The 24,738-nt window shown below is 43.7% G+C and overlaps 3 long non-coding RNA genes across 7 annotated transcripts in view; 2 read left to right on the top strand and 1 right to left on the bottom strand.

Annotated features, from left to right (window-relative positions):
* Positions 1-1,314: 1,314 nt before the first annotated feature.
* LOC118558613 lies at positions 1,315-6,153 on the bottom strand. Of its 5 annotated transcripts, XR_004928378.1 has the most exons (6): positions 6,122-6,153; positions 2,942-3,055; positions 2,728-2,874; positions 2,073-2,652; positions 1,672-1,791; positions 1,316-1,594 (listed from the first exon to the last, which is right to left on the bottom strand). It is a non-coding gene; the product is annotated as an uncharacterized LOC118558613 (long non-coding RNA). The 5 variants fall into 5 exon arrangements; XR_004928379.1 differs by having other exon boundaries at positions 1,315-1,597; positions 1,672-2,652; XR_004928376.1 differs by having other exon boundaries at positions 1,315-1,594; positions 1,672-2,652.
* A 7,847-nt stretch (positions 6,154-14,000) lies between these two features.
* Positions 14,001-17,479, top strand: LOC118558615. The gene is made up of 4 exons (XR_004928382.1): positions 14,001-14,238; positions 14,339-14,548; positions 16,491-16,554; positions 17,428-17,479. It is a non-coding gene; the product is annotated as an uncharacterized LOC118558615 (long non-coding RNA).
* Positions 17,480-17,533: 54 nt separating this feature from the next.
* The window catches only part of LOC118558617, a 41,810-nt gene continuing 34,605 nt past the window's right edge, over positions 17,534-24,738 (top strand). The window contains exons 1-2 of the long non-coding RNA XR_004928384.1: positions 17,534-17,565; positions 18,230-18,355. This is a non-coding gene — a long non-coding RNA (uncharacterized LOC118558617). The remainder of the gene's footprint in view (positions 17,566-18,229; positions 18,356-24,738) is intronic.

The raw sequence follows: 24,738 nt of genomic DNA, 5'->3' as shown, positions 1-24,738 counted from the left end.
CGACGCCTCAGGACGACGGCCTGCGCTCTGCTGCAGAGATCCTCCAGCAGGTGGACGTCCAGCAGCGCCTCGTCCTGTTAGTCATCAGGATCGCTAACATGGTTCTGGATCTGGAGGACCGTTTGGGACCCATCAGGTCAGACTGTGGGAGAAAAGCTGCTGAGGGACTCTGAAGGTGGTTTTCTGGACCGGTGGACAAAGCTGGACCGGCTCTGTAATTCACTGACCATTGATCCAAAGAAGTTATTGAGGTACTGGTTGGTGAAAGAAACTAGGTGTGGACAGCGTTCTAAAGATAAATTTAAGAACCTCATTAGCTCCACCCACAGGTGATGATGGGTAAAGTTCACTGGTGAAACTATTCCATGGTGATTCGTCTGCATGGTCGACATTGAAAGAAATGTGCATCTATTAGCAAGACATTAGAGAAAGACTCAAGTATGGATTTTATTTTTTTAAATATCTGTTGATAGTGTAATTATTTATGTAATTTAGAAGATGTTGTCCATGGGTATTTTTGTCCTTTTAAGTCAGAAATGACAATTGTTGCATTCTAACTGGTATTTTTACAGGTGGATTCTGACAAATACAGGAGCATTGTGACATTTGTCAATGTCAACCAGAGTAACTAGAAGCTTCTGGTTAGTAAGCAAAAGTTTTACCTAAGAAACACATTGTGTCATTTCACAATGCTGTGATGTCAGGAACTAAATAGCTTCTTTCTATCAGTCCATAAATCAGGAGACAGAAACAGTTTGTCTGGTGGATCAAATCCGGCAGAAAAAGATGAAACTCAACTGGCTGCAGATAGATTTACGTCAGTATTTAATAGAAAGAGGACTAAAGTAGATCAAGTCAATATGTTTACAGAGCTTCACTGACAGCCAATCAGAACTGCTCTCTGACGGTCTCATCAGGTCAGGGAAGTCTGAGGCCAAAGGTCAAGGTTCAAGGTCGGGTCCAAAATCTCTTTCCATCCATCGGGTCCAGCAGGAAAAGCCCAGCCTAGAAACTAGAGACGGGCTTTTATCGGACCGCTTCCTTTAAACAAGAAATTATTTTGACAGTCAGAAACTTGATTTTAAACTAAAACGATCGTTCTTCCTGTTTTCTCCAACCGAGCAGCAACAGAATCAAACATCAAAGCTGCGTTTGGAGCTTTAATCCATCGCCAGAGAAAACTGGGATGGAGTTTAAATAGGATTTGTTCTCGTTATTATTATTATTATTATCATAACTAAGTAAATAAGTAAATCATCAGTCTCATCATTATCACTATAACTAAGTAAATACGATATCAGAGGCTGGGACCTGGACATGCAGACTTGACCACCAGCTGCTTGGTTTCCTGCAGAAATCTGCAGCAGCAGCTGATGAAGAGGAGGAGGGACGAAGCTGCGGTTCTGACGTCAGAATGAAGGTAAACGTGGCGCCGCCTCCAGCAGGAAACCCAGCAGGTGGATTCATGTCAGGAGAAATGTGGAGCAGCTAAAACCACTGACCTGGTGAAGCCTCTTATTAATGACGACTTCTTCACCTTGTCAGCCGTCTCCTCCATGCTGTCCTCCATCAGACTGGAGTCTTGGTCTTCACCCTGCTGGACGGATGTTTTAGATATCAGGGATGACTGAGACGTCAGCAGCTACACGGCTAAAGGCGACTCCTTCCCACCTGAAGGTCTTCCAGACTGGCTTCCCAGCCGCTCAGGGAGCTGCTGCTGCTCTGCAGCGTCTTCCTGCTGCAGGAAGCAGGAGGAACGACGGGGAGGAGCCTGGAGATCACAACCTCCACCTGAAACAAAGCCAACAAACTACCTTTCACATTTCTCTCTGTTCTATCCACCTTATTTTTGAACAAGGAAGTAACTCTGGGTCCAACTTCAGTTTTTTTTGTCCTCCACTTCCGTTTCAGCGCTTCCCTCGGCCAAATAACATCAGCTTGACTGAAATGATAAACTGTTGCAGCAACATTTCCAATAATTGCAGAGCGATGGAAGTGGCAGGTCAGCGCCGCAGCCTTAAACTATTCATGACTGAGAGGATGACATGAAGAAGTGGCCTCTTAGAACTTACCAGGACATTTTAAACCATCTTGGGTCGTCACTTGGTGCGGACGGCTCTGCTATGTGAATGTACCAAGGCGAGCCTCCACAGTGGAAAAGTTAGCACGGTGTTAATGAACAGCAACATGGATGACCTGGTATTCATGGAGGCTGATGTCCGTTCAAGCCAAAGCAAGTCCAGCGTTCACTCTGCTGGATCCTGACTACATCAAGCGGCTCTACCGAGACCTCAGAGCGCTCTGGTGCTGCGGCTCCAGGGGAAGTTCTTCAGTCATGCAGCGGTGATCTTAGGGAAGGTAGGCTGATGAATCGTCTGAGTCAGAAACATAATGGCTGTTTCCCCGTTGTGATTAGATTGCTGCTCAGTTCATTTTACAAAGACAGCAGTGCTAAATGTTTGGGAGTGAACTGATGTTCTAATTGGATATCAAAACTTAAGGCTCAACAACTTCAGGACGTTGAGGGTCTCGTCGTACATGGAGGCACACTGGCTGACGTTGACCACCATGCAGGCCTTGCTGCTGCTGCAGAAGAAGCCCTGCAGGTAGTGGGTCAGCTTGCTCTCCCTTAATGGGACGTGCTGCAGGAGCCTGGAGGCAGCAGACAGCGGGTCACTCAGGACGCTCCAGGACCAGAACTGGTTCCCAGAACCATGAAGGTCCTACCTGGTGTGCTGGTTGTGCTGCAGAGCCTTGATGCATTTGCCCAGAATGAGCAGCGAGGCGTTGATGTTTCCAGCCTCCTTCAGGTCCTCTCCTTTGTTCTGGGTCCTGGAGCTGCGCTCAGAGCCTGCCAGGTCGCACAGACACAACCTGCGGGACGTTAACACCGTTAGCACAGCAGACGCTCAGAGACGCTGAGGTGGCGCCGGCTACTCACGCGCTGACGGCGTGGACTGGTGGCGGCTCGCCGTCCTCCACTCTCAGGATGCGGATGGAGAAGATGCTGTGGCTGCAGCAGAAGCTCAGACTTGGAGCCCAGCAGGACCAGAACCTGCAGCCCCATAAATACAGATAATCGCCATAAACACATTTAATAATTTAGCTTTTATTAAAACTAAATTTGTTCCATAAAGAAATGTGATTTCTAGCACTAAACTACACACAATAACATTTGATTTTATTTTTCAGTGTAGTGACATTTATTAATGACTTTCTCAGTACCTGATAGTTTTAGAACATGACATAAAAGTATATGACATTTGACATTTTAAAAGTTTTAAGCCCCTCCTGAACATGAGAAAATCCTCGTTATTCGATGCTGTAGCGCACATATTCCCTAGTTACTGGAGGAAAATAGGGAGTATCAATATGGCGGCTGGTGGCTTCACAGCAACTCGTTCTAACAGCGGCCAGCGCCATAGAGAGAAACAGTTGCGACACTCTTTGATGTCACCGCCAGGGCAGTCGCGTGGTTCGTGTAAACCGCTATAGTTCCAAAACATACGCTGGCTGTCATGTTCTTCTATGGGACAGACAGCAGCGATTGCGTAATTTAACGGTAAATATATATATATATATATATATATATATAAACATACACCCTACTACTTTTTCAGCTGTTATTGCATGATTACATATTTGTTAATGTCAGTTTTCCATTTTGAGAGGCAGGGTGACAACGAAACGCTGTATATTACTTAGATACGTTTTAAATTTTTGGAGGGAAAAGCTTATGTTCATGTTCGTATGGAGAGGCTAGAACGGCTCTAACTTAAGTTTTCTTTTCCATATCATTCATGTGATGACAGATGTCTCATGATTTTCATTTTATCGCGACTGGGCTGTATTGTTGATTACTGTGATTTTGCTTATGAATTCCCATTCAGCCATTAGCTTACCTTCGTGGTAGCGTTAGGTCTGCCGTGGTCCATTCAGCATTCGCCTAGCAGCTAGCTCACTTCTGATAAGTGGTCACCCCCAGACCACAGCGTGAAACATGATCATGTTAAGACTAAGAATCTAATTTTAAGATTAAGCCATTTACATATTATCAATAGCATTATGCTTATATGTTTGGGTCTATAGGTAAGTGCAGAGCTATTAAGATATATACATATATAAATTGCACTGTGCACATACAAATAAATATAAGCATATGCACCATAAAGGGTCTGTTTATATAAAGTACAGAGTTGACAATTCAAAAGAGGTAGCTATTTAATCAATTTACGCCTGGATATGACGTTAGTGCTACCTTTACAGAGGGCGAAGTCAAGCTAACAAACTAGCAGGCAATCGGTGGTCTACCAAGATAAAACATAAACATAATTACGCTGTGTACATACAAATAAAGATCAGTATATGTATCATAAAGGACCTCTGATAAAATATAGACAGTTGACAGTTCAAAATAGGTAGCTATTTAATCAATTTACCCCTGGATATAACGTTACCTTCACAGAAGGCAAGTCAAGCTAACAAACTAGCAGGCAATCGGTCGTCTACCAAGATAAAACATATATATAAATACGCTGTGTACATACAAATAAAGATCAGTATATGTATCATAAAGGCCCTTTGATAAAATATAGACAGTTGACAGTTCAAAATAGGTAGCTATTTAATTAATTTACCTCAGAAGTTACTGGACAGTCAGCAATGGAAGTGAATGATGTCCAACGCCATAGAATGGCTTTTTGGAACTACGCGAGGCTGCATACCCCGGAAGTAGGCGGCAAACAGCGTACAACGGAGTCCAATGGGAGTGTCGCAACTCTTTCTCTCTATGGCTCCAGTGTTGCCAACTCAGCGACTTTGTCGCTATATTTAGCGACTTTTCAGACCCCTCCAGCGACTCTTTTTCAAAAAAGCGACAAATCTAGCGACTTTTGGAGACTCATACGTGAAAGCACGTATCGTTCCTACTCTTGTCCTCCAGCGGCAGGTGCTGCCGTGGGGCGCCTCCCCCGTCCCAACCCCGTTCTCCCGCTCCCGCAGGAGTCCCTCTCAGCGCTGCAGTCAGAGCAACAGCATGTTTACCCTCAGCGTCCAGACTGCAAATGAAGCGCGCATGCGCCGGGATTGACGGCGCAGGTTGATCATAAATAACTGAATTTGAAATATTTTATCCTAAATAAATACCCGGCATTTCATTCACACAACCACATGTTCGTGTTTTACCGTGATTTGTAGGCTCCTTGGTGGACCACAAGGGAAAAAAGAAAACATTAAACAAAAGTTGAACTTTTTTTTTTTGTAACTCCGCCATGGTGTCTCTTTATGGTTCATTTTGCCGGTCTCAAACCCGGGTACAGGAGGAGGGTTAGTATTGTAATAAAATAAACATCAATAAAAAATAAAAATAAATAAATAAATAAATAATAAATAAATAATCATTAATGGACAGAAAAAAGTAGCTTTATATATGTTCTGAGTGTTTTTACTCACCTTTTGTCTTTCTCTAACAACGTTATTTCTCCCACAGCGTCAATAACATGCACATCACATCATGTGGTACATTATCCAAATTAGGCGATGACGTCATTCAGCGACTTCTAGCGACTTTTAGCACAGCCAATAGCTACTTTCCTTACTGAGGAGTTGGCAACACTGTATGGCTCTGACAGCGGCTGTTAGCACTCCAGTGTATAATAGAGATCAGTGATCAAAACCGACTTATACAAAAAAAAAAAAAAAACCTGCATAGAGCAGCAGCTTTTACATTAATCCCTTTCTCTTTTTATACATTTACCCAAATCAACTGTACAGTATTTATCCTCTTTTTAATCTTAAATCAATTAATGTGAACCATTCAAATTGACAAAGTATCACACAGAGCTATAAAATTAATTTTTAAACAGCCCACACACACAAAATGGTGTATATGAATTATTTTAAATCAAATTTCAAACATGTATGTTAATCATTCATTAAATTACTGTCTCTCAATAACTCAAAAGCACACTGTTGCTTGTTTTAGCTCATAAAACCAGCTCGCTTAACTATATAGCATTAGTTGGCATATAGTAATAGTACAAATCACATGCAGCAATAGCTCAATTAACACAGATAATTTACACAAAACACAATTTTTTACATCCTCAGTTCACTCATATACCTTCATCTGTCTCCAGCTGGTTTTAAACATCGTCTCCAAGCATAACAATATAACAGATACTTTCTCCATGAAATCAGTGAGCAATCAGCCAGAATCAGCAGTAGTTAGCATGCTATGCTAAGCGCTAATCATCATTACTCACGCAGTTTTCACTCGACAAAACACAACAACACGGTGATGTCCCGCAACCAGAAACCCTCCTGGCAGGTGCAGATAATCTCCTAGGATCAATAACTCAAGATATAACACAGTTTTAATCAGTATTTACTTAGTAACTAGTTATATTGACGCCTCCTGTTCTAACTCTCTCTAAACTGCAGTAACGGCATCAGCGCAAAGAGAAAAAAGACAAAAGAAGAAGCGCGTAGAGCTTGTAGTTGTGAATACGCTCCCTGCTGGCAGAAATATGGAACTACAACAGAAACAAACTATTGAATATTACAAAGAATACAAAATTAATATTCTGCCTTTATTTAGATCACAAGGGAAGTGAGGAAAGCTTTTCCAAATATTCCAGCCATCAGCTTTTCTACATCAAAAAGAACCTGGAAAAGGAAAGAGTTGCTCTGGGTGAACAAATACTGACGGCATCAGGTAGGACCAGGCAGGGATTTTAGGGCTAAATATTGCCATGTAGAGCTAATATATAGAATATGCAACTAGAGTATATTGCAAAGTGGTAAACCTTGTTTCAGTGTCTAAGCTCTGTTTAGGGAGATGCTACAAAATCTGCTGGCCACGCCCACATTAAGACATTTATGTCATGTGGAATATGAAACGCATTGAAGTGATAAAAGCCGACTATTTGATGACATTTATAGTTACATAAAGACAATGAAAAAGAAACTTCATGTCCTGTTAAATCCCCAAAGAATGTTTTTTAGCCTGTGGAACAAGCAGTGATCAGGTAATGCTCCACAATAACCACACTAAAATGTTTTCACTTCAATTAGATTTTATTTCTATAGCGCCAGTTCACAACACGTCATCTCAAGGCTCTTTACAAAGTCACATTCAATCAGATCCTAAAAAGTAGCTCTCAGTGTTTCCAGTCCAGAGTGCATGTAGGAGGGAAACATTTGGTACTAAAACGCCTCTCACTGCATGGCAGAAATTGTGGCATTAAGCACATCTGTGGTCAGAAGCTTTGGGCATTACGCCATCCAGTTGAGTCCCAACAGAAACAGTTTATGAAATATGGAACCTGGCAACTTCTCCCCTTCATGATACGCCTTCACTCAAGGCTTTGGATGCAAGCATAGAGACATATGCAGCAGCTTCTTCTTATTATTTGATTATTATTCTGCTTCCACACAAACATGAGTGTCAGCCGCATCTTGGCTGAAGGAAGAATGATGAGGGCGGACTGCAACAAGTTTGGAGTTAACACGGTGAAATCTAGCCAGAGTTGAACTAAACTGGAGCATTAGAAGACAAAAGGGCAGCTAGAGAGAGCAACGGCAACGACATAAAGCAACTGGAATCATTCTAGAGCTCCGTATACGCATGAGGTGTTCACTGTCAACATCTGGTTGAAATCACTAAGGTAGTTGAAAAGATGGCCCAGACAAAAAAGAATTTAAAAGGTGCACCAAGAGGTAAAAAGCTATTTATTCAAGGATTCACAGCACACCTTCATAAATATGAAACCATTTACTATTTACATAAACTGCATTTATTTCACATTTCAAACACACATCACTGTCACATTTAACTCTTCCAAAGAATGTCAAGAATCTTCTTCAGAATGAGCAGAGCTTAAAATGTTGGTCTATATGTAGTAATAAAGATTCTCTGCATGTGTAACAAAGGCAGGTTTTTAGGTTGGCCCTGAAGTGTTAAGCTTTACTGTAAATGTCCCAGCAATAGGTTGGATGATGTGGGCAGAGAAAAACAGCGTAGCTGCATCCCTGTTGCCTTGCTGGCCACATCTAGCTTCAGCAGATCATTTGGTTTTCACAAACTCTGTCACACTTCATTGGGATTGTCTGCAAACTGCATTGCTTCATTATAAATATGATCTGGATGTTGACAGATAACAATGATCCTGTAGTTTAACACATAGCAGCAACAGAAAAGGATGGAAGCTTGTTTTCTATGAAGATGTGGTAGTGTGACCTCTGAACATGGAGCTGATCTTAGTGGATGGAACACATGGAACCATAAAGGTGATGTTACCTATTTTCTGCCATTGTAGACTTTGATTCATGGAACAACTGCTCCTTGTGTTCTATGGTAAAAGCAGCCAGAGCCTCCAGTTACAAACTGGCTGAGTAAATGTATTGTTTGGTGCTGATTTTCTGCCGTTTAGTAACTGAATGCTCAGCATGTGGAGCATTTCATGGTGTCATAATAGACGTGTGATCATGCTATATTCAGCTAATCCTCAGCAGGATCTGCAACATGAAAACAGTAGACGGCTTTCAGATTGTCTGCAGGTAACTAAATGCCAGCTTAGTCAGCTACTAAGTCAGATGAAGGCCTGATTGCTCACTCGCATTAGCATTTGTAATTATTTAGTCATTTGTATACCTGTACCTCAGTAACAATGCTTATTCAGAACGTTGTGAATCTGTGAACTGACTTAGTTTTAGAGCATAAAGTAAAAATACAGGTCTAACAGTCACTGAGGGAAAGCAGATCATCAAGGGTTTTAAAATGAAAAAATAATAATATTACCTTTAATTGGATGTTATTGGATGTACTGTTTTAGTGGAATATGTGAAATGAAGCGATTTGTGTTCACATGTTTTATGTGCCATTGTTATAGCTATATCAGTATTTAGAATACACTGTAAAAAAGATAATGATGATAATGATGATGTGGTGAGGGAAAATCCCCAGGGATTACTTCAGGAGAGTTTCCTATGAACATATTACTGAGATAACTTCATCAAAGAAGCAGCTGTGACTTTTAAAAGTCATTTCTCTGTGTTCCAAAGGTAGTAAAGTGATTGGCTGTAGAAGTCAGTGTTTGGATGAAGAACATTTACCTCCACAGAAATCTAGAAAACAATACATGTGAAATTCTTTGAGTTCATTTCATTAAGCTTCCCAGTAGCTGAGCTGATGTGGCGGCCATCTTACCTGGGGCTGACTCCCAGATTTTAATCATTTATTGATTTGATAAAAACTCATTTTCTGGAACATAGCTTGACCCGTTCTGTAGTTGTTCAATAACCAAATGTGACGATGAAAAGATAGTATGAAGCCAGCAAAAGCCACCTCCTTGTCCCCTAATGTGTATATTGTGTAAGTTGTTGTGCAGATCCAGGGACACGTGTGGCAGATGGTTCCATGAGCCGTGCCTAGGCTGACAAGAAGATGTCCTGAAAGCTCTGAGGGAATCCAGCTGGAACCGTCTATTGTGTTGTTGGAACCAAAGTTCTGTGGCAGCAAACTATGGAAATGTTCTTCATCATTTCAACATTTTATACTTACCTGTTTCTAGTTCAGTTTTTTTCTGGACCTTGTTTTATTTTCTGTATAATTAGTATGTACATAGTGTGGCAATGTAAACCTCAGCAGTTTTGATCAATAGAATTGTAAAGTCACATGTTGATGAGCTTTAAATGTGAAATTCCACATCATATCTTAATGAAATGTGTTGAGTAACATCTGGAGGTGTTCTCCTGTCAAGCTGAATCCAAATTGTCCACTGAACACGTACTAAAGGTTTACTAGCAACATTGACAGCAAGCTAACATGTGAACTGTGGAGCTGGAATGTTCCAGATGCTGGAAAAGTGCAGAAATCAACGTTCCAACGTTAACTTATTCTGATTAATGCTGGCATATCCATAAATATTTAATAATAATAATCTTTATTCTAACATACATTCCAATGAAATCTGTTCTCTTTATTTAATCCATCCCTTAGGGAGCAGTGAGCAGCTAGCACAGCATCCAGGGAGAAATCTGGGGTTAAGGGTCTTGCTCAGGGACCCAGAGTGGCAGTCTGTGGGAGTTGAACCCAGAACCTCCTGGACACAATGCTCTAAGCACTAGGCCACCACTCCCCCATTATAACAAAATATCCTTCAACATTTAACAGAACTACCATCCAGTGACTGAGCTCATCAACTCTGGAGGCAACAACCTTTCCAGGACATCTATTAAACAGACGCTCCACCTCCAGAACCTTTAGAACCTTTAGAACCGAGGCTCAACAACATCCTTTCTCCCACTGCTTTGACCACTAGGTGGCGTCTGTGTCACATCAGTGAGTCTCCTGCAGAAAAGTGCAGTTTGCTCTTTGTCCTTTACAAAATAAAAATAAAGCTTTCCTTTTCACATTGTCCCTGAGTCCTATTGCATTCAGAGAAATAAAAGACAGATTTGTTTTAAGCATCAGCAACGCTGTTTGAACAATAACAGCTTAAGAAAATATCATAACACACCAGAAAACAGCTGTTTGGAAAAAGTAAAGCTAATAACTTTTTCCCTATTTTAGGTAGAAAAGGAATAGGGTGTATATCCCTCTAGTTTCTAAACAAAAACAAATGACAGCCTTATTGTAAAACTATCTTCAGCAGCATGTTTAGAAAACACCTTTAAATCTTTTAGTCCTTGGCATAAATGGGTCGCCCGTTTATGGATCCTAACGGGCCGTGGTAGAAGGCCCGGTCCCCTGCCTTCCTCGCCTGAAGAATCTGGGGCCACAGTTTCTCTCTCCAGCCGCTCCTCCTTCATCAGATCTTCTGGAAAACGGACACCAGTGGACTCCCAAAGCGGAGACGTTTTAGTCATTTTCCTTTTGCCGTCTCTATGCTGCCGTTTGGTAAACTGTAGAATAATCTGGCGGGTTGGCTTCTCCTCCTTCTTCCCCAGCCCATGAACCGTATCAACGTATTCATCCATCCTCTCAGCCCATTCTGCAACAATCTTCCCCAGGAGGTGAACCACGTCCTGCTGAATGTTTTCCCCCATCGTCTCCTTCATCCCTCTGATCCTCAGCTTCCATCTTGGTTCATAACCATCCAGTTCTCTCCAGTTAACTTGGAGCTCATTGACTTCCTTTGGTAGAACTGACACCTCCGACTCCATAACAGCCATCTTCTCCTTACAATCTTTCACTTCAGCAGCATTAAACTCTAGAGCCTTGGCCAGACTACTGATCATGACCGTGTTTTGGCTCAGCTTTGTCTTCATGTCGGCCATCTTTTCATCCTGAGGGTCAAATCTCAGGTGGAAAGCTTGAATGGCTTCCAGTAGATTCTCCATCGTTGTGTTTTGTGTCGTTATTTTGTGAGCATGAGCTCCTTGGAAGGAGTTTGAATCAATTGTGCCGTATGGTGGAGAACACGATTCCCTCCTCCGCCTCTTCCAGTCTCCATGTCTGATGCATAGTCATGGTCCTTGTAGCTGAGCTTTTCTCTTTCTTTGTGTCTTCTTCTGGGCTTTGGCTCTTTTCTTGCTTTCTTTGTACCTAAGTCATGATCAGGTTAGTAAAACTTAGGTTTAGCAGAGGTGAAGAAAGTCAGACGACATTAACTAGAGGCACATTCCACAGCAGCTCTAACAAACCCTTCTGTCCAGGCGGCCATCTTGTCTCTGTCTCTGTTAGCAGACTTTCAGACTTCCAGCAGCTCATTATCTGGGTCAGGTGTTCAGCTGCAGGGAGGAGACGGGAGTGTCTGGACGCTGCTGCAGGAACAACTGAGACAGTTTGGCCAGATGTCAACGGCTCAGTTTATATAGATTCTTTAAATCTGGATCTTTAAATAGTTCATTTTTGATTGATTAGATCAAGACATCAATTATTTCTTCTTTCTTTCACAATTTCTTCTCAGCTTTTGTGTTTTTTTTGGCAGAATTGGGACATTTAGTCAAAAACAGTTCTAGTTGGAGACACCTTTGGTTCTAAACTTGTTCTGGGAGCACAGACTGCCTCTCTAATCTTTTTGGGTTCTTGCTGACCTGAAGAACAGTTCTGGACCTCATGGAGGAGTCCACTCCGTGTCTCCAGAACCGCTTCTCTTCCACTGACTGGGATGGTTTTAAACATCTCACTGTGGATCTTGGTGAAGGGACAGAAACCGGATCTGCAGACGTCTGGTTCTGTGAGGAGATGGTCTTCCTCCAGGAATCCATCCTCACTTCTCCAGATAATGAAGTTTGGCTCACCAAACGGGTCAGAACCACAATGACCAGAGAAATCTCTGTTTCATCCAGGAGGACATGACGCTCTACAGGGAACTGTGGAAATGGGCCAAAAGGAGCTTCACCTTCCAAAGTCCAGATATGAGGACAAAGCTGAGTGTTTGCTGAACACCAACAGGTCCGGTTCTGGATGGGATGGTGTGAAGAACATGATGGAGATGCAGCCAAAGAACCAGAACCACTCCTTGAATAGGAGAATCAATCTGGACCTTTCTAACGTCTTCAATGTTCAATGAATCATTTTAATGTTCATTATTCTGATGAGGAGATGTTTGTTTTCCTAAACTTTGATTTGGACCCTGAACAGAACCGGTCCATTAATAAGTGTATAGAGTTGGAACCTTTCCAAGGAGTCAAAGAAAGGAAAAGTCCTGGTCCAGATGGGACCCGAGGAAATGTGTGGAAAATGGTTCTTTGTAGCTAGCAGACATTTTTAGTTGGACCTTTCAGTCGGCTTTGCAGCAGAACCTGGTCCAGTTCAGAAGAAGAAGAAATCTTTATTTGAAGTTACAATTTTACATTACAATGAAATCTGTCTTCTGCATTTAACCATCCCTTAGGGAGCAGCGGGCAGCTTCTCCAGAACCCAGGGAACAATCGGGGGTTAAGGGTATTGCTCAGGTTTGCTCCAGGTTCTAGCAGCCTTATCAGAACCAAGAGTTCTGCTCTAACTACTGGGCCACCACTCCCCCTCAGTAATTGTTCCCTGAGCTAAGATCTAAAGCTCAGAGACACTCGCTGTCTTCAGTCCAGAACCTCTCAGCTCTCTGGTTCTGAAGGCATTAGAAAAGCTGCTGAAGGAGGACCTGATGGAACCGGGTCAGGACAGTTTGGACCTCCTGCAGTTTGCTTCCAGGACGGGTCGAGGACTGGATGGTGAGACAGGGACACTTTGAAAGCTGCTCTGAAACATCTGGAGGAAGCAGAGGACCTTGTTGGTTCCCTTTTTATGGACTTCTCTTCTGCTTTTAATCCCATCCAGCTCCACATTTTAGCAGACAGCTTCCAGAACCTCTAGAACTTGGACTCTGTTCTGATCTGGTGGCTGATGGACTTTTTAACTCTGAGACTTTTTAACAGTGGTTTCTCCTCTGTTCTTTGTTTTCTACACTAATGATGGTCAAAGCCATGGCAGAGGCTGCTACATTATTGGACCTGCAGGAGGTTCTGTCCTTGTGTCCGTTCCCAGCAGTGATCCATCAGAACCGGGTCTCCTGGTGGAGGAAGGTGTCAGATGGAGCAGTTCCTCCTTTTTAAACATCAATGTGGTGAAAACTAAAGAGCTGTGAGTGATGTGAGGAAGAAGCCGACTGTCCTCCTCTGTTTTCAGGAAGAATGCGTCTGTTGAAGGAGTGAAGCTGGAGAAACACCTCTGGACCCAGACGGACAGAACCTCTGAAGCCCACATTGGTGCTGTGTGCAGAAAGCAGCGTGCACACAAAGCATCAAGCAGAAGCTGCAGCACTCTGACTGGGAGCTGCCTTGTTTTAATGTGGACCTGATCTGAATGAATCTGCTGGAAGGTTTTCTCTGAGCTGCCGGCACGGCTCACTTCCTGTTAAACACCAGAACCAGCTGCAGGCTGAAGATGTGCAGCTAAACTACTGGATCATTCAGGACGCAGCTACACACTGCCACCATGGAGAAGCAGCCGCTTCCAGCAGCTCTCAGCGTTCTGCAGGAGAACCAGCAGATGAAGCTGGTGTTTAGTGACTGTTGTTTTCTGTCCTGATGTCTTCCTGGCAGCTGCAAACCAAACTGCTCCTTGAAGAGAAGAAAGAAACTTTGAACCTTGAAGCTTCCAGGAACTCCACTGCTGCTCCTGCTGCTGCCCCGCCCTCCTACCTGTCCCACCTCCATCACAGCTGAAGCTCCGCCTCCTTCCAGGTAGCAGCTCACCTGTGTCTCAGTGGTTCACATCTTGTTCTTCAGCACTTTGGAGCGTCTGAACAAACTGTAAGTTTGCTTTGTTTCCTACCAGAACTTTGTCTTGAGGAACTTTCCTCTTTGTTTCTGCTCTCTGATGTCTGGAGAACATGTTCACTTCTGATTTCAGCACAAAGTTTCATCTCTGCTGTCTGAAGACTAATCTACAGGATTATTAGATTATTGATGAACTGGAACCAAACAACATGATGAACAGCTGATGTTCAGATGTGATGTTTAGATGAGCAGAACTCTGTCGACCCAATCAGAGCTTCACGGCTCCAGATGATCCGTCTAAAATCTAAATATCTGGGAGCTTAAAGACAGGAACGTCCTTCATGTTGAGTTAAAACCACCTTTTAACCTCCAACCAGAAACTCTGGACTCTGAGAAAAACATGTGATCTAAAGGTTCTGCTGCTGTTCTGCTAAAGTTACAAAGGTCCACTTGAAACCTGAACCGTCTCTTTAGAGGTTCTGCAGCTCCTTAAACTTTGTGGATCGTCTTAAAATGTGTGTCTGTCCCTTTAAGAACGATGGTTGGTTTGATAAATTCAGAGTGACTGAAGCAGAACTTCTGAGGTTCTGGTTCTGATATTTCTCCAGCCTGTTGTTTATGGCAGCTGTAAAATATCTGCTGTTCAGAGAGCAGATTGAAGAACAGCTGAAGACCTGAAGGTGGGTCCAATCAGACCAGGAAATGTTAACAGCTTTAAAGTTTTCATCATCAATATTTTAGATTTGAATTCATTAAAAGTCAGATGATCCAAAAGTTTAACATTGATCTAATAAATCTATCAATAAAACAATAATATTTGCAGTAATCAGACTTAAAGGTTGATTTGCTGCTAAAAGTGATCAGTCTGTTGTTCCACAGTGTTTGACCCATGAGGGACAATTATTAGTTAGTATTTTATTTCCTAAATGAAGAGTCTGAGGAGTTTAAGAACTTGTTGGGAACATTGTTTTCCTTAAATTCATGTTTCAAACTAAAGTTTCATTAAACAAAGATCTTTGTTCATGAAACCACAGAGAATCTGGAGCTCAAACTGGTTCTGATCCAGTTAATATTAATGGTTCTGGTCCAGTTTCAGGTCCAAGGCTCTGATGTCCACCTTCTTAAACTCTGTCACCAGCTGGGATCTTCTGATGCTTTGATTTCTGCATAAAAACTAAAAGAAGTGAGTTTGCTTTTTAATGCTGTTAGTGACACAGGAAGGGATCAGCATGGAGAAATGGACCTGGAGAGGCCTGCTGCTTCACACTGAACTACCCGACCAGATCTAGTGGGTCGGTTCTGAAGCAGAGGCTGAGGCATGGTCTCATATCTGCTCTACAGCTCAACATGTTCTGGTCCTCCTTCTAGCAGAACTCTGAGAACCTGTTGATCCAAAGTTCTGAACTTCAGCTCCAGCTGATGAAGCAGAGGAGTCTGAGCTGGTGTCAACAGGAAGTAGTTCCCTTTTCTTGGTGCTGAGAGATCTTCCTGATGCTTTGGACCCAACGGTACCAGTCATGTGGACCATGGAGCTGCTGTTTATTAACACAGAAGCATCATCAGCTTTGGGACTGAGTTTAATCTGCTGTTAGAAAAACTGTGATATTACTGAGTTCTGATCATTTTAATGAGCAGAGAGAGAAACTGTGGCTAAAATCAATGATTCTGGAGGAACCGGGTCTCCTGGCTGAATGTTGCAGCTTATTTTAAACCCAGAAGTCCTTCCAGGAGTCCGGGATGCTGCTCTAGAACTATCTGGATAAAACATCCTGATTAAATGACTAAAGTTTGGACCAGAACCCAAGAAATGAAGCAGTTCATCTAGAAGTGAATGTTGACCAGTGATGAATGGCTGAATGTAGAAATGAGTGAACAGCAGCAGAGCATCAGAACCAGTTAGTTCACTGTACTGGATCATAGCTACTAGAACCTGCTGTGGTTCTGGATGTTTGGACCTTTAACAAAGGCTGACAGAAGTCCATCTACCATCTGTGGTAAACCCTGATTTAGTCTGTTTTCATCCTCATGTGCAGCTAGTTTCTAGTCTGAACATCAGAGACGGATCCAGGTCCAATCATCTGGTTCCACTTTATCTCTGTTGGACTTTGGGATTAAAAGCTGCTGACGCCTCAGAACCGAGTTCAGTGAAATAAACCATTTACTGCTCTTCCTATCTGATCCACTCTGGTTATTGTGACCTTTGACCTTTATGATCCTGCTTCAGGTGTCTCACTTTTTGCCTCCATTGTTTCAACCTCATGTTGTTTTTCTCCTGCTGCTCACAGGTCCAATAAAGCCCGGACTTCACTGTGGCTCCACTTCTCTGGCTCTGGCTCCATTTTGGTAAATGTGAGCAAATCTTCTTCTTCAGCACCAGCAGCTGATGTTTACAGTGTGAATGTATTTTATATGGGGGGTGTGCCGGGTCAGAGTCCATCTGGTTCTAACAACCAATCAGTTTGCTGCTGACTCGACAGATTACAGCTCCTTAGATCACTCAGGAGGTCCAACAGTCAAAGGTCCGATTTATTAATAGTCACAATAAAACCAGTAAAAGTGGGTCTGAGTCCTCTAGAGTTTAACCAAGCAAGGGAACCAAATATTCCACTGAATAAATAAGAATAAATCAATAAATAAAAACACATGAACATGTCAGATGTGTCAACATAATCTGATTAAGAAAAAACGTAAATGTTTATCAGAGATCTGAATGTTTCTACGTCTGAGTGGAGCAGATATGGAGATCTAAGCTTTTCTAGAGATTTGGAGCAGGAATCAAACTCTGGTCTCCCATTAAAGTCAGACACAACAGCTTCCTGCTGCTTCCTGTGAGTCCTTTCAAAATAAAATGACATCAATGTTAAAATGTGTTTGATTCAGTCAGATTATTAAATAGTTCAGCTTTGATGCAGCAGATAATCCACTTGTAGAGTTTGATGATTGTGAAATAAAATAGTTGCTGATGTTCAGTCAGAGTGAATCAGTGTCAGTGGATGAAATGTTGCTCCATGGCTCCATCTAGTGGACTGATAGTAGAAGTACAGCAGCTGATGGCAGCTTCCTCTGCCTCTCACTGCTGTCTGACTGCATTCAACTGACACTGATATGAAGCAGAGAAGAAGAGCCAATCAGAGGAGGAGCAGCTGATCTTTTTCCAGCACTAATGATGTAAAGGATGATCAGAGTTGATGTGCAGATGAATGATTTGTGTTTCCTCTGCAGGTGAAGGTAGAAAGTGTGTGTGAGCTGATGTGGATGTGAATTCAGCAGCATGGATCAGTGTGAGGACAGAGAGGAGGGAGTCCCTCCCTCTAAAACCACTCTGTGTGGGGAAGCTGAGAGCCAGAGCCACGCTCAGAGGTGAGATCAGCATCTCTAAGTGTCCAGAGCCCTTTTCACACAGCGTTCTCACTATATCAGGCCAGAAGAGACCAAGTGGTCCTGAAGCTGCTGCTGTTCCTCTTTGCTGCTTCATCCAGACTGAACAGAGCAGCTCAGCATGGTACCAGTGGGTTCTGACAAACAGCAAGTCAGTGTTGCACAACCAGCTGAGTGACACCAGCCTGTTGCTTAGAGCTCTGGGTTCCAGCAGGACACATCTGGAAAAACTCACCAACTTCCAGAACATTTCCTGGATCTTGATGACCAACATGTGTTCAACATTATTCATCCTAGAAAGAAGGACGGCTGATCAGACATTTATGGAAGAACCTTTACATTTATTTTCTGTCTGAATACGACCCAGACCAACAGAACCAGCTGGTCCCTCTATGGAGGTACTGACTGGGTCTCACATGGGTCTCAGGTATATCAGTTTAAATGTAGCAGAACCTCTGGTATAAGTCCCAGTTTATTCCAACGTTCTTCTGCATCAAACCTAAATAGACAATCATCATGGAGTCGTTATTGTTATTGTTATAATATTTCTGTCAGAATTCATCAGACTAATTTTTATAAGTTATATTTTAAGAAGTTTTTAAACAAAACTCTACAAAATGTGTTAAAATACATTTTCTTCTGATAGGATTCCTAAGACACTGACACATAAACATCAACCAGAACCACAACTCAGCTGTGTGTCCTTTAAGAGCGACTGGTCAAAGAATAATTTCATTGACTTCAAATCTTCAGGACCTGCATCCTCAGAGAGGTGAGCTGTATCTAACTGCTGTTACTACGGAAACTGAGTCAGTCTGAAATGTTTTTATTCCAACATGTGTTTAACGTGAGCTCAGCTCTTTTTCCCACATTTCTATGTTCATATGTGAAGCGGTGTGTGTTGGATGTTCTCCAGAACCACAGCAGTGAAAGTGGAAAGAATGGATGTTGTTGGAGGCGTCCTGGATGCTGCTACATCATGTTTAACAGCTCTGATCTGTTTGCTTTTGGGCCTCATTGATTAGTCGCCATCATTAAACACTTTTCTCTGCTTAAAGTCAAAGATTTAGTTTGGACTGGAGCTCACTCTGATTGGTTCTGTTCCATGTTAATGAGCTAACTGGACTCTTTAGTCCCTCTCCCATATTCATAGTGATTGAATCAAATCCAACATGGAACCAACTGGACTTTCTTTCTTTGTTCCTGAACCGTTTTGTCATCGTATCTGAAAGTCTTCCTCAGTTTTAGTGATGAAGAGTTTCAGTTCTTCTCAGCTGGAGCTGGAACAATCACTGGGATCAGAACCAGAGACTTGGTGTTGTTCCCTCACAGGAGTTTAGAGCTGCAGCTGTTCTTCAGCTCTTAAATATCTCAATGGATTTATTACATTTCAGTTGAGCTTCAGACAAGTTAGCAGAACTGCAGCAACTCATTAAAATGGGTCCAGAAATGCTCTGGTCTAAATGCTTCTCTAGATTTTTCTTCAACAGCTTTATTGTTACTTTGGGAAACTAATAAAATCCTGATTTCACTGCAAGGAATCATGTTGTGATATTTTAGCCAATCACCACCCCTAGTATGGACCGGTCTCCTCAGTCGGGGTCTGAGGTTCTGGAAATGACCCGTTACATTTCTTTAAGAGCCAAGAACAGAAACCCAGTTCCTCCCAGTGAGCTCTCAGATGTTCCAGTTCTATTTGCAGACAGAGGTTTGATCCGTTATCTCCAGAAATCAGCTGCCCTGTTCTGATGAAAACACCTTCATGTCTTCATGTCTGGAGTGTTGATGCTGATCAGGAGGTTCTGCTGCTTCCTGGCTCCATGTCAGACTAACAGTGGATCACATTTCCACGACCCGCTGGGAAATAGCTGGTAGAGCCAGTCTGACCCATCAAGACTTGGTTCCTGTGTGCGTTGTGAGAGCAGTTCAGCAGGGAAGGAAAGCTTCATCATGTGGTTGGTGGAACCAAGCTGAGCTGAAGTGGACCATCAGAGGTTCTGCTAGTTCTTAGTGGATCAGCAGGAACATTAAACATCTCCAACTACCTGGATCCTCTGGTTCTCTGCTCACATCCAGATGTCCTTCATGGACCTTTACCTTCTGATTGTCTCTGTGTGGACAGATATAATGTGAGCTCACTGGCTTCCAGGGACCTACAGGATCCATTTTAAAATACTCACCATCACATCCAGGACAGAACCTTACATGGACACACAGCCACATATCTCAGACCTCCTCCAGGTCCACACCACCTCAGATCTAGTCATCAGAACCTGCTGGATGTCCCACACACTGTCCTGAAGACCTGTGTGGACAGAACCTTCACCTCCACTGTCTCCAAGCTCTGGGTCACTGTCCCCACCAGCATCAGATCTGCTGACAGTGTGGACAGTTTGAAGTCCCAGTTCAAGACCCACTTTTTAAAATGTCTACTGGGTGGTTCTGGTCTTCATCCTTTTATCTCATCTTCCTCTTTTTAACTTATTTGTATCGTGTTCATTTGATGCTCAGTTTTTCTGTTTTAAGGACTTTTACTGTGAAGCTCTTGGTGATTTCATCTGTGAAAACTGCTGGATGAATATTTACTTCCTTCCTAATTGTTCTGGTTCCTCCACAGAGTGGACCAGCAGAACTCAGAGGTTCCCAGAGGTCCGTCTGCCCGGCAGCATCAAACCCAGCTGGACTCCATATTTATGGTCTGTACATGTACAACAACTACTTTTCCATCGGTTCTGTTCAGTCGTCTCCATGCTGGACTTTGTGGACCAGTGGACCGTCAGTCTGTCCAACATGGTTCTGATGTTTGGATCCATGATCTCAGTCTGATGTGTCCTTCATATATTATTCTGTTCCAGCTGCTGGAGGACAACATTGTCACTTTTGTGAAGAAGGAGCTGAAGAAGATCCAGAAGGTTCTGAGTCCAGATGACCCAGACTGCTCAGAGAGTCAGAGAGATGATGAGGAGGTGTTGGAAGGTGAGGATGAAGAGCAGAGGAGGAGCAGCAGAGAGGCACTGATGAAGATCACTGTGAACTTCCTGAGGAGGATGAAGCAGGAGGAGCTGGCTGACCGTCTGCAGAGCAGTAAGAGGATTTCTACAAAGATTTAACCTGATGGATAAATCACACATTTACTGATGTCTGAAGAGATGGAATCACATTTATTCACATCATCTTCAGAAGATCATTTGGTTTCCTTCCTGATTTCACTTTTTGTGTTAATTTAGAACATCTTGCTGCAGTTTGTCAACATAAACTTAAATCTGGTCTGAAGGAGAAGTTCCAGTGTGTGTTTGAGGGGATCGCTAAAGCAGGAAGTCCAACCCTTCTGAACCAGATCTACACAGAGCTCTACATCACAGAGGGAGGGACTGGAGAGGTCAATGATGAACATGAGGTCAGACAGATTGAAACAGCATCCAGGAAACCACACAGACCAGAAACAACCATCAGACAAGAAGACATCTTTAAAGTCCCACCTGGAAGAGATCAACCAATCAGAACAGTGATGACAAAGGGAGTGGCTGGCATTGGGAAAACAGTCTTAACCCAGAAGTTCACTCTGGACTGGGCTGAAGACAAAGCCCACCAGAACATCCACTTCATATTTCCATTCACCTTCAGAGAGCTGAATGTGCTGAAAGAGAAAAAGTTCAGCTTGGTGGACCTTGTTCATCACTTCTTTACTGAAACCAAAGAAATCTGCAGCTTTGAACACTTCCAGGTTCTGTTCATCTTTGATGGTCTGGATGAGAGTCGACTTCCTCTGGACTTCCAGAACCAGGAGATCCTGACTGATGCTACAGAGTCCACCTCAGTGGATGTTCTGCTGACAAACCTCATCAGGGGGAAACTGCTTCCCTCTGCTCGCCTCTGGATAACCACACGACCTGCAGCAGCCAATCAGATCCCTCCTGAGTGTGTTGGCATGGTGACAGAGGTCAGAGGGTTCACTGACCCACAGAAGGAGGAGTACTTCAGGAAGAGATTCAGAGATGAGGAGCAGGCCAGGAGGATCATCTCCCACATGAAGACATCAAGAAGCCTCCACATCATGTGCCACATCCCAGTCTTCTGCTGGATCACTGCTACGGTTCTGGAGGACGTGTTGGAGACCAGAGAGGGAGGAGAGCTGCCCAGCACCCTGACTGAGATGTACATCCACTTCCTGGTGGTTCAGACCAAAGTGAAGAAGGTCAAGTATGATGGAGGAGCTGAAACAGATCCACACTGGAGTCCAGAGAGCAGGAAGATGATTGAGTCTCTGGGAAAACTGGCTTTTGATCAGCTGCAGAAAGGAAACCTGATCTTCTATGAATCAGACCTGACAGAGTGTGGCATCGATATCAGAGCAGCCTCAGTGTACTCAGGAGTGTTCACACAGATCTTTAGAGAGGAGAGAGGGCTGTACCAGGACAAGGTGTTCTGCTTCGTCCATCTGAGTGTTCAGGAGTTTCTGGCTGCTCTTCATGTTCATCTGACCTTCATCAACTCTGGTGTCAACCTGATGGAAGAAACACAAACATCTAAGAGGACTTTACATTTTAGACCTAGTCCGAGGTCTTTTCACCAGAAAGCTGTTTATAAGGCCTTACAGAGTCCAAATGGACACCTGGACTTGTTCCTCCGGTTTCTCCTGGGACTTTCACTGCAGACCAATCAGAGACTCCTACAAGGTCTGCTGACACAGACAGGAAGTAGCTCACAGACCAATCAGAAAACAGTTCAGTACATCAAGGAGGAGATCAGTGAGAATGTGTCTGCAGAGAAAAGCATCAATCTGTTCCACTGTCTGAATGAACTGAAGGATCGTTCTCTAGTGGAGGAGATCCAACAGTCTCTGAGTTCAGGAAGTCTCTCCACAGATAAACTGTCTCCTGCTCAGTGGTCAGCTCTGATCTTCATCTTAGTGTCATCAGCAGAAGATCTGGATGTGTTTGACCTGAAGAAATACTCTGCTTCAGAGAAGGTTCTTCTGAGGCTGCTGCCAGTGGTTAAAGCCTCCAACAAAGCTCTGTAAGGACACAGATTGTTGCTGCTATTATTTCTGATAGTGAGAATTCTGCTAATGAGGTAAATATTGATTCATGTTGCTGCAGTTTATGTATAATAAACCAGTTTACAACAAAAGGTAACATAAAGATGTGTAAAATCAGACAGATCCATCAATCTTTCCAAGGAGAACATTGGTGACTGTAAAGAAATCAACAATATTTCTGATGAATTGTTTAATAGCAGATTTTTCTCCCTGTCTCCTCAGACTGAGTGGCTGTAACCTCTCAGAGAGAAGCTGTGAAGCTCTGTCCTCAGTTCTCAGCTCCCAGTCCTCCAGTCTCAGAGAACTGGACCTGAGTAACAACAACCTGCAGGATTCAGGAGTGAAGCTTCTCTCTGCTGGACTGGAGAGTCCAAACTGCAGACTGGAAACTCTCAGGTACAAAGTTCTTCATCCTGTTGAAACCAGATTTCTGTCCATTAATATGAAAAGTTCAGTGCAGTGCAAAATAATATGGTGTAAAAATGTAGTAAACATTCAGTTTTGTACTATTTAAATGGATTATAAAAGTTGGTTGTGCAAAATAATGATACAAATGTGATGCAGAGTGCAGTTTATAGTTCAACAGTTCAACAGTCTGATGGCAGCAGGGAAAAAGCTTTTGCAGAACCTGGTGGACCTGCAGTGGATGCTGCGGAACCTCTTCCCAGAGGGCAGCAGGGAGAACAGTCCATGGTGGGGGTGTGAGGGGTCCCTGATGATGTTACGGGCTTAGGACACGCAGCGCTGAGACGAAATGTACTGGGGAGAAGAGGAGCCCCGATGATTTCTTATGTTGTCCTCACCACTCTCCTCACGTTCCTCCAGTCGGAGGCACTGCAGCCTTCTGTAGAAGGTTGTGAGGATGGGCGGGGGCAGATGGGCTCTCTTCATCAACTGCAGGAAGTACAAGCGCTTCTGTGCCCTCGTCACCAGTAACGTGGTGTTCACAGACCAGCTGAGGTTGTCTGTGATGTGCACCCCCAGGAACTTGGTGCTGCTGACCACCTCCACAGCTGAGCTGTTGATGAGCAGTGCAGCGTGGTGAGGCCAGTTCTTCCCGAAGTCAACGATGATCTCCTTCGTCTATTCCACGTTCATGATCAGGCTGTTGTTTCTGCACCAGCCCACCAGTTGCTCCACCTCCTCTCTGTAGTCCTGGTCGTTGTCGTCTCTGATCAGGCCCACCACCGTTGTGTCGTCTGCAAACTTCACGATGTGATTGGTGGTGAACCTGGGAGCGCAGTCGTGTGTCATCAAAGTGAACAGCAGGGGGCTCAGGACGCAGCCCTGAGGGGAGCCCGTGCTGAGGTTGATGACATCAGAGGTGTTCTGTCCGACCCGGACTGACTGAGGTCTGTTGGTGAGGAAGTCTAGCAGCCAGATGCGAAGGGGAGTGCTGAAGCCCAGATGTTCCAGTTTTCCTACCAGATGATGTGGGATGATGGTGTTAAACGCTGAACTGAAGTCCAGGAACAGCATTTGCACGTGGGTGTTCTTCTCCTGGAGTCTGGAGATGATGTGTTCTTTTACCAGCCTTTTAAAGCACTTCATCATGATGGGAGTCAGTGCAACAGGCCGGTAGTTGTTGAAACAGGTGACTTGAGGTTTCTTTGGCACCGGAATGATGGAGGCAGACTTAAAGCATGCTGGCACTGTGTCTTGGTCCAGCAAGGTGTTAAAAATGTCTGTGAGGACACCAGCCAGCTGACTTGCACACTCCCTGAACACTTGCCCAGGTATGTTGTCTGGACCTGGGGCCTTCCGCGGGTTGACTCTCAGAGTCTTCCACACGTTGGCGGTGTCAAGGCAGAGCACCTCCTGGTGGTGCTGACGTCCTCAATGCATTTGTTGATGTAGGCTGACACGGTCATGGCGTACGCATCAATGTTGATCTTGTTGTCAAATGTTGCTGCAGCTTTGAATATGTCCCAGTCAGAGCACTCAAAACAGTCCTGGAGTGCCTCCATGGCTCCCTCAGTCCACACCCTCACCTGCCTCACTGTACGTTTAGCTCTGATCAGCGGGGGCCTGTATGCAGAAATTAGCATCACAGAAAGGTGGTCTGAAGAGCCGAGGTGGGGGTGGGGGGCTGCTCTGAATGTATCTTTAATATTTGT

Source organism: Fundulus heteroclitus, unplaced genomic scaffold (assembly GCF_011125445.2).
Source record: "Fundulus heteroclitus isolate FHET01 unplaced genomic scaffold, MU-UCD_Fhet_4.1 scaffold_134, whole genome shotgun sequence".
Classification (NCBI taxonomy): domain Eukaryota; kingdom Metazoa; phylum Chordata; class Actinopteri; order Cyprinodontiformes; family Fundulidae; genus Fundulus; species Fundulus heteroclitus.
Note: the sequence above shows the minus strand (reverse complement) of the source record. Positions and strands in the feature narration are given on the sequence as shown.